At 30.0% G+C, this 16,611-nt stretch overlaps 1 long non-coding RNA gene across 1 annotated transcript in view; it reads right to left on the bottom strand.

Annotated features, from left to right (window-relative positions):
- Window positions 1-1,523: 1,523 nt before the first annotated feature.
- The window catches only part of LOC148284695 (uncharacterized), a 15,322-nt gene continuing 234 nt past the window's right edge, over window positions 1,524-16,611 (bottom strand). Inside the window, exons 2-3 of the long non-coding RNA XR_015824080.1 lie at window positions 16,243-16,421; window positions 1,524-1,655 (exon numbers count right to left, since the gene is read on the bottom strand). This is a non-coding gene — a long non-coding RNA (uncharacterized LOC148284695). The remainder of the gene's footprint in view (window positions 1,656-16,242; window positions 16,422-16,611) is intronic.

The raw sequence follows: 16,611 nt of genomic DNA, 5'->3' as shown, positions 1-16,611 counted from the left end.
TTGGTTTATAAGTACAAAACATGTCTCTGTATACTTTTAAAAATGTCATTATATATTTTTTATATAAATACATATATATTACCTAAGAAGTAGTTTTAAATAATAATATATAAATTTATTTTGTTATTCAAAATTGTTTTCATAGTTTTATTTACTGACTCAAAATATTTCTATTACCAAATTATTATTTATTATCAATAATTTTATAACCGGTAATAAAAATTTCATATAAGTTATCTTTTTAAACATTCTTAATTTCATATTTTACAGAATATTTTCTTTTCTCTTAAGAAAGAATTAAAAATATTATACCTGTTTATTTATTATAAGTGCGAAAATTCATAAACATTTCTTGTATACCCATGAACAGGCCATACCTTGTGGAATTTTTTGTTTACTATTTTTACTGTTAATATGTATTTCATTGCTATGTAATTATCCTTTTTTGTATCCTCTTTTTTACCTCTTATGTATATGGTAAAAAAACAAAAAAATTGAATAAATATTTAAAAAAAATCTGTTTAAAATGCTACATAACTTAGTATTTTTAACTATACTTACGGATGTGTATATTTTATTGTATTTGCAACTTATATGTAAAAAGCAAGAAGCAAGAAGCAAGAAGCAAGCAAGTGCCGTTTATCTCAATAAAATAAAATAAAATGAAATTACCGATTCTTCGCTGTTCAATGTTAATTGCTTACTAACCGAACTTTTTTGAACGAGTAGATAATGAATATATTATATCTGTAAATTTTGTGCGGGTTTGGTAGCATTATTCTGAGTGACAATTTCTTCTTTATCACGTTTAGATTACAATGAACAAAGAAAACTTGTTTGGCCCAAAGGAGCGATATTTCAAATTGTTCGAGATCCTAACCAACTGAGGCCCGGGGCCGATCAACTGAAGCCCGGAGGGCCGATCAACTGAGGCCCGTATGGCTGATTACATGAGGCCCGAAGGGTCGAATTCCCCAGTATGGATAGCTGACTGTTGTTTGCTAGTTTTAATTTAAATCTTAAAATTGGTTATTAAATATGGGAGGATGATTATTGAAAGTTTTTTGAATTTCAATGAGAATTTTGTACTATCGTTTGCTTCCGCTGCTGACTCCGTCCTTAGAAGACACCAAAACCTTCATCTGGACATTCCGATAAACCCTAAATCTCGCCACCCTGGACCACCATCTGATGGTCTACCTCGCAGTGCTGCCTCTAAGTAAGCTCTGACTCCATGAAGGTAGATAATCGTGATGACCCTTTTTACATTCAATCGAACCACGTCTTATAGTTTATATTATTGGACTAATTAGAAATTATTTATAGACAAATTATTAGAAAAATGTCCATGTTTTAATAATAATATTAAAATAGAGTTCAAGTACTGATTTATTTTATAACGTAATTCCTTATATTGTAAGGAATGATTCATCGTGATCATACGCTCGACAGCCCTGGGTGAGTCTTGGACATATCCAGGAGTCTCCTTCAGTCTTGCCAGTGTTCTGGCCCTCCTCTCCAGTTCCTCACTTCCAACGTTGTCGTATCCGCACTAATGTGGTCCATCTATAGCATTTCGGGTCTTCCTGTTTTTCGTCGTCCTTGTGGCAGAGAGAGAGTTGGGCGTTTTATGGGGTTTTCGTCGTCCATTCTAACTATAATTATAGAATAAGAAATGATTGCGAATAATAAATTACAAACAGCCTTAAATGACGTCATTGTAAGTTCGTTTTATATGCAATGGAAGAGTATAAAAGCTGGGTTTACACGAGGATAATACAGTACACATTGAAGGGATCCAAAAGCCCACCATCCACCCGCAGCTTTTACAGAGTCCTCCAGGACTCGGTCAGCTGGACATAGAGGAAAGTTAGCAAAGATAATCCTAAGGAATCAAACAATATGCAAATAAATAAGGGGGAAGTAGGATGTGTGGACAGAGGCCAACACGTCGTCCCCGCCCCGCAGAATCCCTTCGATGCCTCGATAATTAATTAAGTATACTCAAATATTGACTAAAGACTACTGTAACACGAAATTATACAGATTTTTTTTTTAAAAATAAAATATACACATAAAAACGAAATGAACATAATACATATTATATACACAAGTACTGAAAGGAAAAATATAAAAACATAATGTGGCGCTGTTGGTTAGACGAGTGGTTAGACGGTTAAATGTAATAGTAGCGTTGTGGTTGGGTTCCAAAAAATATTTTTTCTTAATTGGGTTGATATCTGGGTGTTCTGGTGTGTTTTTCATAACTTTCTTCCATGTTTTCTCTTTACCACTTGCTAAAAAGCCTTTTAAATAGAGGTTTAGTGGATTATCACATTTTATATTTACAAAGAAACCGGATGAAGGTACTTGTTCAAACTACTATGAACAGAATCAAAACACGCTTATTTACAATAAGAGAATGAATATAAAAGGACTCCCAGGGTGATGAGAAACAGAGAATCCCCGATATGCATTTTTTTTTAAAAGTATCAACTTGTCATTAATTTTAGATAGGGTGTTGTATTTTTTATGTATTTATACTTTTACATTGTTTGTATTCTTTTTTTTTATACAGAATAATGTTCCCTCACTGGGGTGTGTCCCGTGCCAAAGGAAACATTTTACAAAATGTAAAACATGCCTAAGATTAGCTATTTAACAAAGTAAACATAATAATAACAATAAAAAAACGTAATTAATCCAATTAACCTAATTATCGTTAACATAATAAACAATAAAAAACTAAAATAATTAAAAAAAAACATAATTAATTTATAAAGACCAATAGAACAAATTACCTATTTGGCTTGATCCACTCATCGATACGTGCCATCCATTTCTTAATAGCAATTTTATATTGTGAGAATTTACTAATTGTCCTGTTGGATAATGGAAGTAGATTGTACACTTTAACCGAGTAGTAGGCCAATCCTCTTTGACCGAAGGTTGTATTTTTTTTTTTGCATCATCAGGGTGGAGTAATTTAACATTTTATAAATAATTAAATACATCTATATTTATTTGCTATATTGCAATGCTATCAAATATTAATCGTGCGTTAGTGAAATTGCATTCATATTACGAATTTCGGTAAAGCTAACGGAGTAACAATTCGGTGAATATTTGGCCTCTTTCTTTTAAAAGTCGTGGGAAGAATATGGTTGGAGGTTTCAAAATCGTGTTGAAATGCACCTGTATATGGAATCAATTCATAAGGCCTACGCCAGTAACATCGGAACTCTTCTTAGCCCGATTTATGTTTGCTTTTACATATTCGTTACAAGCGAATAAATGAAATACTTAACATAATAATACTATTACAATATGACAAATCCCACACTTTACAAGACTGAGAGTTTAAATGTTTTTTTAATTCATGTAATCGTGAAATTAATGTTTTTCATATACCTGTATATACGAGTATAATACATACATGCATAGTTTTAAAATAATGTAAATTAATAAAACAATATCAATATTTATCATCATCCCTTTGTCACACTCAGCGTGGGTCAATAATCTGTTATATGAGGCTAAGGTGATCAGTTTTTTGCTTCAGATGTCAGTCCAGTTGCAGTTTAATAAAAAATTGAAATCAAGATCTCATATCCACCCTGCCAGAAATCGAGCTCAGGGCCTTAAGAATGGTAGACGAACGCGTCAACTACTACACAACGAGGCGGAATTACCTCAGCTCGATTTTCTTACTCAGTACTTTAACCCGAGAGCAGTTATCGACTTAAAAACACTCAACAATATTTTTAAAATTTTCGTAGACAAGGACTGGATTTAACTCCTTGGGGAGCTGTCAATATTAACATATTACAACAGAGATGAATATCATTTTAGAGAAAGTTATATAGTAGTCTAGGCATCTACAGGGCTTGTGACCTGTCATTGGTTGGTTTAAGTGGCCATTTTACACACTGTGTAACATTCACCATTCTGCTCGTATTCGAACATCCATATTCTTTCAATCCTTTCATTTATAGATGTTTGTGAATTTAAAGAGCTGAAACCTTGCTTACATAATGTTATCTCTAACACATGTAATTGTGAACTCATAGAATTTATGGAGGAGTAGAAGTATTTGGATATTTTTAAAGATCATAATTTTAAATGGGATCGTCATATATTTAAACTTTGTGATCGATTGCGGACTCTTGTGAGTATTTTTTTATAAGTTATCTTTTGTTTTGCCTAAAATTACTCTAATTTTTTTTATTATTATTAGAATCAATAATAAGATATGGCATAAAGTCGTGGGGACATTCGACTAAAACTAATATTAAAATGATCCAAGGTCTACAGTACTCTATAGTAAAGAGAATTGTACCAGCAGAGATTTACGAACAAAGAAGTGATAATGTTCTTAAAACACTTAAAACTTTACCAGTTCGAGGATTACTGTGGCTTTGCATCATTTTGGAAGAATTTATTAGTAATACATTCAAAACTCCTCTCAAACAAAACCATAATACACGCTTCACGTATAATGATGGTTAAGAAGAACCAACATTACGTAATAAGTATGGTAATAGAACTCTCAAATATTTAGTACATCTCATTTTTAATTTATTGCCGAAAGAACGTAAATATAACTCACAATGTAATAATACTCGATCAATATTTTATATATGAATAGTAGCTTATGTGTAAATATTTTTATTTATCATATATTTTCTTGTATTAAAAAAATATTTAAAAAAAAAAGAAATTATTAAAAAAAAAAAATATATGTATTTAAAAAAAAAAATATTACTTCTAAATATGTTCATGTATATTCTGATCTTTCAGGCTGTTAATTATATCAGTTATTCATTGTCTTTATAAATATAGATAATATTATATAAGTCAGTATAAATATAATCTTCACCAACAAGCTACAGAAAGTGGCTTGGTAGGATTTAAGTTTTAGTAACAATATGATAATTGAAATTTGCTCTACTTTGCTCTACCGGTCTGGAGCAAAGAAGAAGACAGTTAAACAACTTTTTAACCAGATTCGGGTAAAAAACTATTTTCATTGTTTATTAAAAAAAAATTATTATATCTTCCGATATTTTATTTTGTAAACCTCGCTATTGCGGATGCGCTTTAGACTATGGAAGCTGCTATTTATTTTGTGTAAATTATTTTGGATTTTTATTTATTATTGTTATTTTAAATTTTTCTTTCACTCCAATATAAAATCGGTCGTAGACTATAAGTAGACTTTTTTCTTATCAAACTGTTAGGCTTACTACCTATTTGACAAATCCAGGATGTTAGTGACTAAGACGCCTGAGATCTCCACTTACATCTGTGAAGCTGATGGCCAAACTATTGATGTTATCCGTTAACCGGATATCCTTCAGCGCTCTAATATCATTGGTTGGTTCGTATAAACCAGTGACATCGTTCAAAGTAGTGCGTTTCAGTAAAAATGTTTTTATGATTTTTTTCGTACATTTTCAAGAAACTTTGCCAGTTTAATGCTTTGATTTTTACCGCGCGCAAGAAAACATTTTTTGCATACAATTTCTCGTAGGGCTGAAATTCTTCATTAAATCATAAAATCAAATACTAAGTATAATTTATAGACTAAGTATAAAATTATGCCTCGGCATAGTGGTAGAATAAGGCTGGTATAGTAAAAATTCTTGAACCTCGCATAAAGTTATACTCGATATAGAGATGTGATAACGACCATAGTTACTACTTCCACGCTTATACCCGGGTCCAACGTAGTAAGGCGCTGGTATAAACTATGAATATTTTTTTTTGTAAAATAAATTGTGTTTCTCTAAAATTTTAACAAATTATAAAACATGCTATTATTCCAGAGATTTTGAAGTAAAATATAATTTACGACTGTAAAAATGATGATCTAATTTTTATTTTATTCGCATAAATTTTATTTAGCAGATATTTCAACAATGAGTTTAGCCGTTTTTATACGAAGACGATTTATTGTAATACATATTTGAATTTATATTTATCTAATTGTCTAAACATTTTTATCTTAAGTAATTTATTGATTTTATGACCAATGTCAATGCTGATTTCAATAATTTGTGAGTAGTGTAATATTGATAACACGAATAACGTGCTAGTATTTGGAACTGCACATACACACGCACGCGGCTTGTTCATAAATACACGCAAAAATAATGCATGGGTAAAAATAAATAATGGAATAAGCTTAGAAGTAAATGACCAATTGAAATTTGAGATATTAAATCATACTAGAAAAATGGCTCTATCTAAGTTATCCATAAAATAATGAAAAGCACATTATTGTTTACATCATTGAAGATATTTCAGTTTTTTTGGAAATGTAAATAAATAATATAACAATGTGTATATCTAAATAGGTTGCGTAAATAAAAAAAAACTGATTGACAATGTAAAATGTAAATATTACATTCAAGAGACTGCACAAATAAAAAATACGCAAAAAGAAAAAAGGACCTACTTACGCCTTAAAATATTCATATGGCTAAATACTCGAGAGCGCATAATTGACAGCCTTACAGTTGTCCAAATAGATAACCATAAAATTGGTAGATGTTGCTTCTCGTTTATAGCATAATTCATGAAATCAAAAAACATTGTTTATTATTATTGAATTGAAAAAGGTTGAAATTTTACAATTAGACGACATTTAGTTACAAATTAGAGCTAAATAATATTAAAATTTTGTGATTTTTCAACATGTTTTGACATTTCGCTGAATTTTCATTGAAGTTTTAGCGAAAAATTGAAACTCTATCTCCCTCATACACATTTTTTCTGTATAATTGAGAGAGACGCTTCTATACCGAACGATTTAAGCCATTTGACGATTTCGCCCAAGCTTTAGACGACGAATTTTAAGGTACAAAAATGAATCAGACTTACTTTGAGAATAGATCTCAAATTCCCTTCCGCTATTTAGTCGAATGTTCAGCCTAGCACCGTGGTATTAAACATCATAGGGCAGATCAATAAATATATTTAAAAAAAAATCATTTATTAATAGGCAGGTAAACACACAAACCAGTAAACCATGAGGCCAACTTATCTCTTTGTTCAAAAGCTAAAGTTATATCTGAGGCAAGGTTAAAAGATTTGTTTTAAATAATTGAGTTAAATTCAATATTTTTTGATTTAGTTTTTCTAATCTTCATTAATTAATTACTTTTTAAATCTACGTATCCTAACAAATATAAGTTTTTTATTCTGATTTTTTTATTCATAAATAACTGAGATAGAAAATGGCTAAAAAATTGTGGTAGATCGGTTTTGAATCTCGGACTTCTGATGTAGAGTCCGTCCGCCCACTAAACGGAACAACTCTTCTTAAAACCCTTTCAAAATATTTCTTAAAAACAAATTAGAATAGAAAATTTATTTTGCTACCCAAATATAAAAAAAGTGAATTGAAAAAACTGTTAAAGAAATTCAATTTTTAATTATTCTGTCGGGCTTTTCAACGTTTCTCCGTTTATCACTCCGTTTATCAATTTGTTTGCATTAACCATACGTCATCACTTTTACTGAAAATGATTGAATACCCGTATACCATTAAGCACTCCAAATGCATTAAGGTATTCACTCAATATTTTGTATCAATGTAAAATTGGCTACTTTAATGCGTTTCTATAAATATAAAGTAACAGTACCGTAAATCTGTAAATCATTAAAAAAAAATCAAAGTATTACAAATGTTTATTATTATTTTCATATCAACATATCAACGATGAAAAAAGTTTTGTATTTTCTTTTGGACAAAAATTTTTTCGTCAAGTAGGTAGGTATGGAAAATTAAGGGAAAGTTAAGGGTAAAAAAAAAAATTAAATACCAACAATTCATTACAATTCAAATGAAAATAAACACACTTTTTTTTTAAACTACTTTTTTTGACCGACTCGTTTCGAAGCCACAGGAGCTTCTTTATCAAGGAATAAGTAAATTCTTTTTTCTTAGTTTTTTGTAACCCGATATAGTTTTATAAAAGACTTTGACATTTTTTATTAAATATATATAAATGAAATATATTTTTTGAATTCAAATCGGTACCACGTTTAATAAAAATACTAACTTAGGTACATTTTTATTATATTCAAAAAGTAGAAAAATATATGAGTGCTGGTTACTTTTGGATACAACTAAAAAAAAAGGTTGTTTTAGGATATCAGTAAACAGCTTTGGAACGTAATAAAATTAGGTAAAAAATGAATTTTTATTCAATATTCGAATTTAAATTTGGTATCGCACATAGTTAGATATAATTGTTACAATTATTAAAATTGTTCCAATTATTAAAATGTTATATTTCTGAATTATAACAATCTTGCTTTTATTATGTTTGGAACCCCATATTGAAATATACTGTTTTACAAAAAAAAGCATAAATGATTTGATCACATATTATTTGTGAAAAATGTACAATGTACATCTACATAAATAATACATGCATTTACATTTTACAACCAGTATATACTCGTAATATACCTAAGTATTAATGATATTTATTTTATTTTAATTTTATCTCAACTTGCGGTGTTATTTAATAAAACTATTTCAATATGAAAATGAAATGTTCATTTTAAATAAATAATCATTAACGTATTACTGCAGCCAACAGCGAGAATCCCAAATAAGCGTAAATATTAATTGAACTCAGTCGGAGGAAATACCTGTAACCACATTTGAAGGAATATCGTGAATAAACCTTAAGAGATGAAACTCAGGTAAATTGGAATATCAGTAGCAGCTGGCAATTATAACGCTTCGATTAATAGCAGATATGACAAGTTTGCACTGTCAAGAAAATTATTTAGATCCTTATAATTTTCAGAAGCTTTCCGATGAAATATTTGTACGAACGTTACATAAAATAGTGAAAAAAAACATTGAAATATATACCGATGTAGGTTCTTATACGAATCTCTCTCTCCGATGGCGATACAACCCATATTGAGCTTTGGCCTCCTGCAAACTTTTCCCTTAACTCTGTCTGTCCTCAGCCGCCGTCTTCCAATTCCAATCTGGAGAAGCTGCGCTGCATCCTTTCTCACTTCACCCTCCCATCGCAGCCTGGGTCTTCTCACTTATCTCTCTCCACCCGGGTGTCCGCTTATTAATCGGGTTGTGGTCCCGTGGCTAGTGTCTCGGACTCACGGACCAAAGATCCGTCGTTCGAATCCCACTCTACCCCAACTTGATTCCATTTTCTTATAGTGAGTTATTTACAACTCGTTGAGAATGGTCCTCAAAATTAAATATTTGGATAAATCGTAAGAACGCAAATATTTCTTTTTTAAAAGAAAAAATAAAAAAAATCTTCTAGAACTCGTGAATCAAGCGTTCGGTGTACATGTCCGGCCCATCTTAATTTAAGCATCGTCTTATGTGGAGAGGTGCTCGGAACCTGAAATATGTTTTACAAAATCCAACAAGTGTCCCGAATATGGCTATAGTCGTCAAGCGTTGCTGAGCAACCTGTTGACTTTAGCAAAGAGCCGTCTGATTATTTAGTCTTTTGAGAAACAACATGTGTAGTATTTAAGTTAAAGATGAAATTTTAAAAATATTTTCGGAAGGGATCGCGACATTCAGAATACTGAAGGATTACTACGACTTACAAAAGAATGCAATTTTCATCTTGAACTGCTACTCACTTTACAAACTGTGTGTTCACCATTCTGCCTGTGTAAAATAATACAGGCAACTCAGGTATGCGAGTTGTCCATATTTTAATTAAAGCCTTTATATTCCTTTCAAAAATATAAAAATTTCAACATCGCCAGTATGTTGAATATTGCACGCCAACTGCGGGGCTTTTTTAGTTGGAAAAGCCTACATAAAAATTATAAATATTCTTAAACTGAATGGTGAATATTACAGTGGGTAAAAAGATAAAATAAAAAAGGAAATAGCAGGTTGTTTATGAGCGTAAGTGACTCAATTTTAATATTCCCTTCTCAAAAAACAGGCAAATCTATCTAAATTTATTGCAACAGATAGGAATAAAAAATTTTCTAAAATGTTTTTCCTTCTCTGTCGCAAAAAAATAGACCGGAAAAACTACCTGGAAGAAAATTCAGCCTGTCTACAAAGATTTGGACATACTCTAAATATTCTTAATTCTATCTTGTATTAAAACTAAACTCATATGAGTATCGCCGCATATATATGCGGCGATATTTTGAGATATCCTTTACAAATAAATTATAATAACAATTATGATGTCTGATGTCAGTATCTGACGTTTTAGGTCAAATAATTTGAGCAGACGGAATTGTGTTTTGGCAAAGTTGTTTGTCATTGATACAAACCAAATTGCAATGTACTGAGCTCTTTCTATTGTTGTTTTATTTACCAAAGGCTCTCAATGTGTAGGACTTAAAGTGTTTTTAAGAGTTAAAATTTGTATAAAACATTGCTACTAATAGTGTTAAATAAATGACTGAAGTAAAATAACAAGAATTTACGAATTAAAGAATTTATTTTAGAATACGTCATTTGCTTATTAATTCTAACTTTTTCTTATATCCATATTTTATCTTTTCTTTTTTACTATGCAAAGTTTCACTTTTTATTTTGCATTGCATCATGCTTTTTTGTTTTTACATGCATACAAAAAAAGTGTTGTTTTTTTTAAATTATTACTTACTATGTTTGTACTTACATGTGTAATTTTTGTAAATGCCCCTTGGGCGTATAGTAAAATTAAATAAATAAATAAAATATATGTTTATTTACATTCTTACTTGAAGTTGACATTTAACCAAAGATTTCAATATCGAGAGCAATGAGTTGATAAATATCAAGCGCAGGTATGTCCACAAGGATCCACGACAGTGTCCATGTGGACCTACTAGCTTCTGAATTGAATTTAAGTATTTTATTGTAATAATGAGGACATATTTTAATTTGAACAGTACTGAAATGATCATATTTTATCTCTACATTTTGTGGAATAAATATATTTTTTTAAATTGGTGGACATACTGGCGTTCGATATTCATCAACTCAATGTACCACGAGAAGTAAATAACTTACGTTTGGGAAATAGGAAACAAGTTGGGATACGGAGAGGTTCGTCCGTCAAATCTCTGATCTGTGAGATCGCGACACTAGCCACGGGACCACAACCTGATTTTATTTGCACCACAACAGCCTTAACAGCGTATCAGGAGGCACCTAACATCTTGGCTTAAGAAAACTTTGTGTTTTTTTAAAAATGTGTTCTGACCAAAAATCTAATCCGAAACCTTCCGTGTGTGAATCAAACATCCTAACCACTACGAGCTGCCATAGAATAAACGTGAAGTAACTAACTTATCGTAAAAAAATAACGTCTTTGCACGTCTCTTTTTTTTAATAACCAAACTACCGGCATAAAAATAATATAATATAAAAATCTGTTTTTAGATATTCGATCTATGATAAACATCTGTATTTTTCTAAATTTTATTAATATACATTATTATCAAACCCTTAGCCACACCTGATATTTGTAGGGTATCTCGATCATGCGTTACAGGGTGATCAGTCTTACGCTTGTGGAACGAATACAGACAAAGTGAAATATTGCAGTTTTAAATCACCGTATTTATTTATTTTTGATCCTCCCAATAGTCAAACCCAGGACTTCAAATGAGACAGGCAAACACGCCAATCACTAAACAGTTAGGTGGATTTTTCTCCACTCGATTTAATTTTTCTAAATTTTTAACTAAGAGCTGTTATCGAGTCAAAAACGTTCGTACAGGATTCTGATTATTTTTCAAACACAGAGCTGTAGTCATCATCCGCCGAGACATTGACTAAATCACACCTATGATTTGTGAACAGTTATGTACGATCTAGTTTTGAATTTGAGATATTTAAACAAATAATTTGCCAAGTAAAATATTTAAGTCGTGACTCAAGAAAAATGAAAACCTTTGTAATGAACTAAATTATAAATAGTTGTTCATAGAAATGCCAAGGTAAGTCGTTAAACAAGATGCTCCATAAATGATATACTATATACGTTCTATGCTCACAGCATTGTTTTGCGATAATAACCTTCCTGTCTGCCAAATTTGGCAGAAGAGTAAATCAGATCAACTCTAAATGTTTAACTTTAAACGATAATCACTATTGAGATCACAAAATGATGATATTAATCATAATTGACAATATCAACTCCTCCCTTTTCAGCAATATTTTTAATATGTTAAAATGTTTCCGGACAAGTACTGGATTTTATCCCCATGAGTGTTTATCGAAATCGATAGAACAACTGAAGAAATATATGATACTCGTACACAGTTATCCACTTAAACCAGCCTCGATGTAATTTTAAAAAGGGCAATAAAAAAGTGGATAGTGTCAGATGGTGGAGTGGAAGTAAAATGCATTGTGACATTTCACCAAACCAATTTTAAAATATCTTATTATGTAAACTTAAAGTTATTTTTTGAATTTTTTGTACATTTTATTTATTTATTTGTTTTGTTCAATAATGCTTCAGGGTTTATTCTAACGTTAACTCAATAAGAAGAACAATGTTTTAAATTTCTTAAAATTTTTGTATACAATTCAACCCCCTCTCTCATCAATACGTGCTTAGGGAGCTGTTAATATTAACATATTACAACAAACATGAAGAACGGTTTACAGAAAGAATAAAGACACCCAGGCATCCACAGGGCTCACGACCTGTCATTGGCTGGTTTAAGTAGCCACTTTAAACACTGTGTAACATTCACCATTCTGCCTATATTTGAACATCTATATTCCTTCGACTCTTCCATATTTTGACGTTTGTGAAGTTATACAGCTCAAACCTTTATTGACATCGATAAATACACTTCGTTTTTATATAAGTAACTTGCTTCAACTCTTAAAAGACTATGCTAAAAAACCCCCGTGCAATCGGTTCTATACTGTCGTATTACGTGAAGCAAAAGAAGTGATTTTAAAAATACAGTTATTAAAAAAAATACAGATATTTGACCACATATTTTCAATAATGTGTAGAATAAATCACATTTTTTTATTAAAATAATACGATACTAGTATTAAAAAAAGAAAATATTTCAAGTATTTCATCCTATGTAGATTTTTGTGATCACATACAAAAATTAATAATATAACGGATTAAAAAAAAAAAAAACTGACGAAAATAAAAATAGATAAAGGAATGTAATAGAATTAAAGTCAATAGTAAAACGTATTTAAAGTATATGTGCAAAAAATAGCATGATTACAGGTTTTGAACATGAAATAATCTAAGCTCAATAAATTAATCGATATTGAATAAATCATTTCAAATCGGTTACAAAAAACAGAAGTGATAAAAAACCGTGCGAAATCATTCCGATTCACTTCGTAAATAGTCGGACGTTCTATCAATCAGTTGTAGATGCTGCAATATCTAATGATCGTTATTAATCTGATAGATAACCTATAAAACAGTTGCATATTCACCTTAATCAAACCGTGAAATACGTAGTTAAAGTGTTGTGATTGTTTTATGTTTAGTTTACGTAATATTAAAATATCAACAGTTTAAATATAAAATGAAAAGAGAACCGCTAAGAAAAAATTAGTAATGTACTACCGCTGATTTATTAGAAGTAGTTTTTTTTGAGTTTATTTTTTTACAATAAACATAAATGATGAAATAGATTATTAAAAAAAATAAAGCATAATTACATAGCAATGGAAAACATATTAATAGTAAAAAAAGTAAACAAAAAAATCCCACGAAGGCATCGCCTGTTCGTGGGTATACAAGAAAATGTTAATGAATTTTTGCTCCTATATAATAACAGTTATAAAATTTTTGTGTAACATAAGAAAGAAAAAATAAGATATTCTGTAAAATAAAATATGTTTTTTTATAGTAATTAAAAAAGGAAAGAAAAAATATTTAAAAAAACATCAAAATATTCCTTATTATTAAAGGGCAACAAAATAAATCATAGAAAAAAAGAGTTCGTATCTTTAGTTTAAATCCAGGATAGTGAATGTTTTTTAAAAGAAGGAAAATTTTGAAAGTTTGTAAGCAATGAAATATTATCAGTAAAAAAAGAATTAAAAATTTTTGGGCCTATGAAACATGTATGTTTAAAATATAATTTTGAGTTTATTTTTTAACAAAATCACTAAAAAATAAAATATATTTTCATTTTTCTTAATGGTCTTCTCTACAGTTTCATTAATTTTTCAAGAATTATACATGCCCGCAAAAGCCTTGTGTGTTTATTTGACGGTTAAAATACATAGTTCCTGCTATCAAATTAGATTATTCGTTGTTAAATGGAATGGAGAGCCTATATTATACTTAAATATTATAATTTTTACTGGTCAGTTTGCATTTAGTTGTTTAACTTTGTTGCCAAGGCAATACATTTTTTATAAACAAATATTTTGTTCTAAAGATTTATCCAAATGTTTCAATTTTGGGACCATTTCCTTTTAGTTGTAAATAACTGAGTTAAAATACGGGAAATAAGTTGTGGTAGGGCGGGATTCGAACCTCGGACTTCACGACGCTCCGGAGTCCACGATACTACCCACGGGATCACAAACCGTATTATTAAAATAATAAGCGTATCCTCCGCGGATAATCGATGGATGGGCCTCATAAACCTTAAATATATAGGTAGTATGGTATGTTTAGACAGAAAATACTTTTGTAGTTTATTCTTCTCGATAAAACGATTAGATCAAACAGTTCATATAGTAGAATTAATAATATTGAACAAATATTGTGATTTCTTTTTAAAAGCGCATTTAATATGTTTGTACTTTTAAACGTCTAATTCCGTCTGCCACCTCTATTCATAAATTGAAAAAAACGAAACATCGTACAACAATAAACTTCATGGACTTTTTTAGTATATTTATATCGGTATTGTATCTGTCTACCCTCGTCATGCCGGCAATGTGTTTTATTCAGTTTTATTTTAATTTCTCCAATAAACAAATCAATGTTGACAGATATTTGAACGAAGGAAATGATTTGAGAGGAGATATTGAAGTCTAGGCATATACACACAACGTAACATCCAAATAATAGTAATGTAGGCGGGTAACGCACATATTGATGAGTGGTCAAATTGGTAAAACAAAAGTGTTTTAATTTGCAAGTTTCTATGTTTAATATGTATTAAGGGCATGTTTCAAAACAGTGTCAAATGTTTCCCCCAAAACGGTACAGTCCATTAAGAGAATATTATCTTTAAATAAAAAAAAAACTTTTTAAAACATTAAATAAATTTTTAAAAATGTACTAAAATACCTGTATTTTAGTATTTGTTTAGTATTGTGTTTTTGTGAAAAAAAAATGTAAAAACTGTAACAATTTTTTATTTTATTTGGGAAAGCTTGAAAACCATCAACTAAATTTGCACCCAATAGCGTAAAAGGTACTGTATTCGTACACAAATCAAAGCGTATCTCAAAAATTTAATGTGGACATGAAGTTTATTATAGAAATAAAAGACGAGTGATACTTTAATCCACAAACTTGGAATATCCAGTGACCGGTTTCATCGCTTTCGCGACATTTCAATAAGAAATTCCATGAATATATACAAAACAGAGGTAAGGATAGAGAATTCAAAACTATATGAGAGTACATTAAATTAAATTATTTTTGCTTAAAGGATCATTAACAAAGTGTATCAGGTTAACTAATGAGTTGAAATAATAATATTCCTAATGAGTTTAACTATTGTATTTGTATTATTTTTAGCTGTCCCATCCTTCGTAAGTTAGATTTCTGTCCATTATGATTTTTGAAAAACAACATGTAAAAAGTCTCTAGTAAAAACAGTAGTCGTCTTTTATTTCTGTAATAAATTACAATGATCTTCCATCAAGAATTTTCACTTACAAACTTAAAAAAAATAGATATAAAGGAAATATGATTAGTTTTTCTCTTCAAGTGTCTGCCTTAGAGCTATGAAATATGGGAGTGAGTTTATCACCATATTCAAGAAATATTTCTTGCATGACAGACAAACGTGCTAACCACTAAATAATGTTTCAACCGGTCCTCTAAGTTTCTCAAATCTGCACCACTGCAACTCGATTCCCGTTTTTCCGGCACAAGTTATTTATGACTTATTAAAAAAAACAATACAGTTTATATTTCCTTCTCAAATAAATGCTCCTTTATGACTAAATCCAGTGCAAAAGCACAGTAGAAATGATATTTTTAAAATAGTGTATGTAATATTATTTTTAGTAAACGTATTTCATATTACCTTTTCTAGCCTTTCCTCCATGTTTCTATTCTTTCATTTAATTACAGGCGTAATTCATTAAATAATTCACATGAAATTAGCCTCGGCACAAAACAATGAATTTGTTTGATTTAGTAATAAGGTGACGAAATTTAAGTTATTTCACCGTGTTGCAAGTTCATTATTAATTTAGTAGTAACCTGCCAAAAAAATATTGCACGCTTTATGACGTGGAAGAGACTTAAACAATAATACGTGATAAACAAAAAAATAATTGTCCGGAATTGAGAATCTATTTGTATTTTATTATCGACAATTGAACCCGGCAATGCTTTGCTATTGCTAGATTTGAGTACATACTCGTATAAAGATTAAATGAACACAATCAAA

This window comes from Micrasema longulum, unplaced genomic scaffold (genome assembly GCF_059751315.1).
Source record: "Micrasema longulum isolate JH-2025_06_02 unplaced genomic scaffold, ASM5975131v1 h1tg000097l, whole genome shotgun sequence".
Classification (NCBI taxonomy): Eukaryota; Metazoa; Arthropoda; class Insecta; order Trichoptera; family Brachycentridae; genus Micrasema; species Micrasema longulum.
This window is presented reverse-complemented; position numbering and strand designations above follow the sequence as displayed.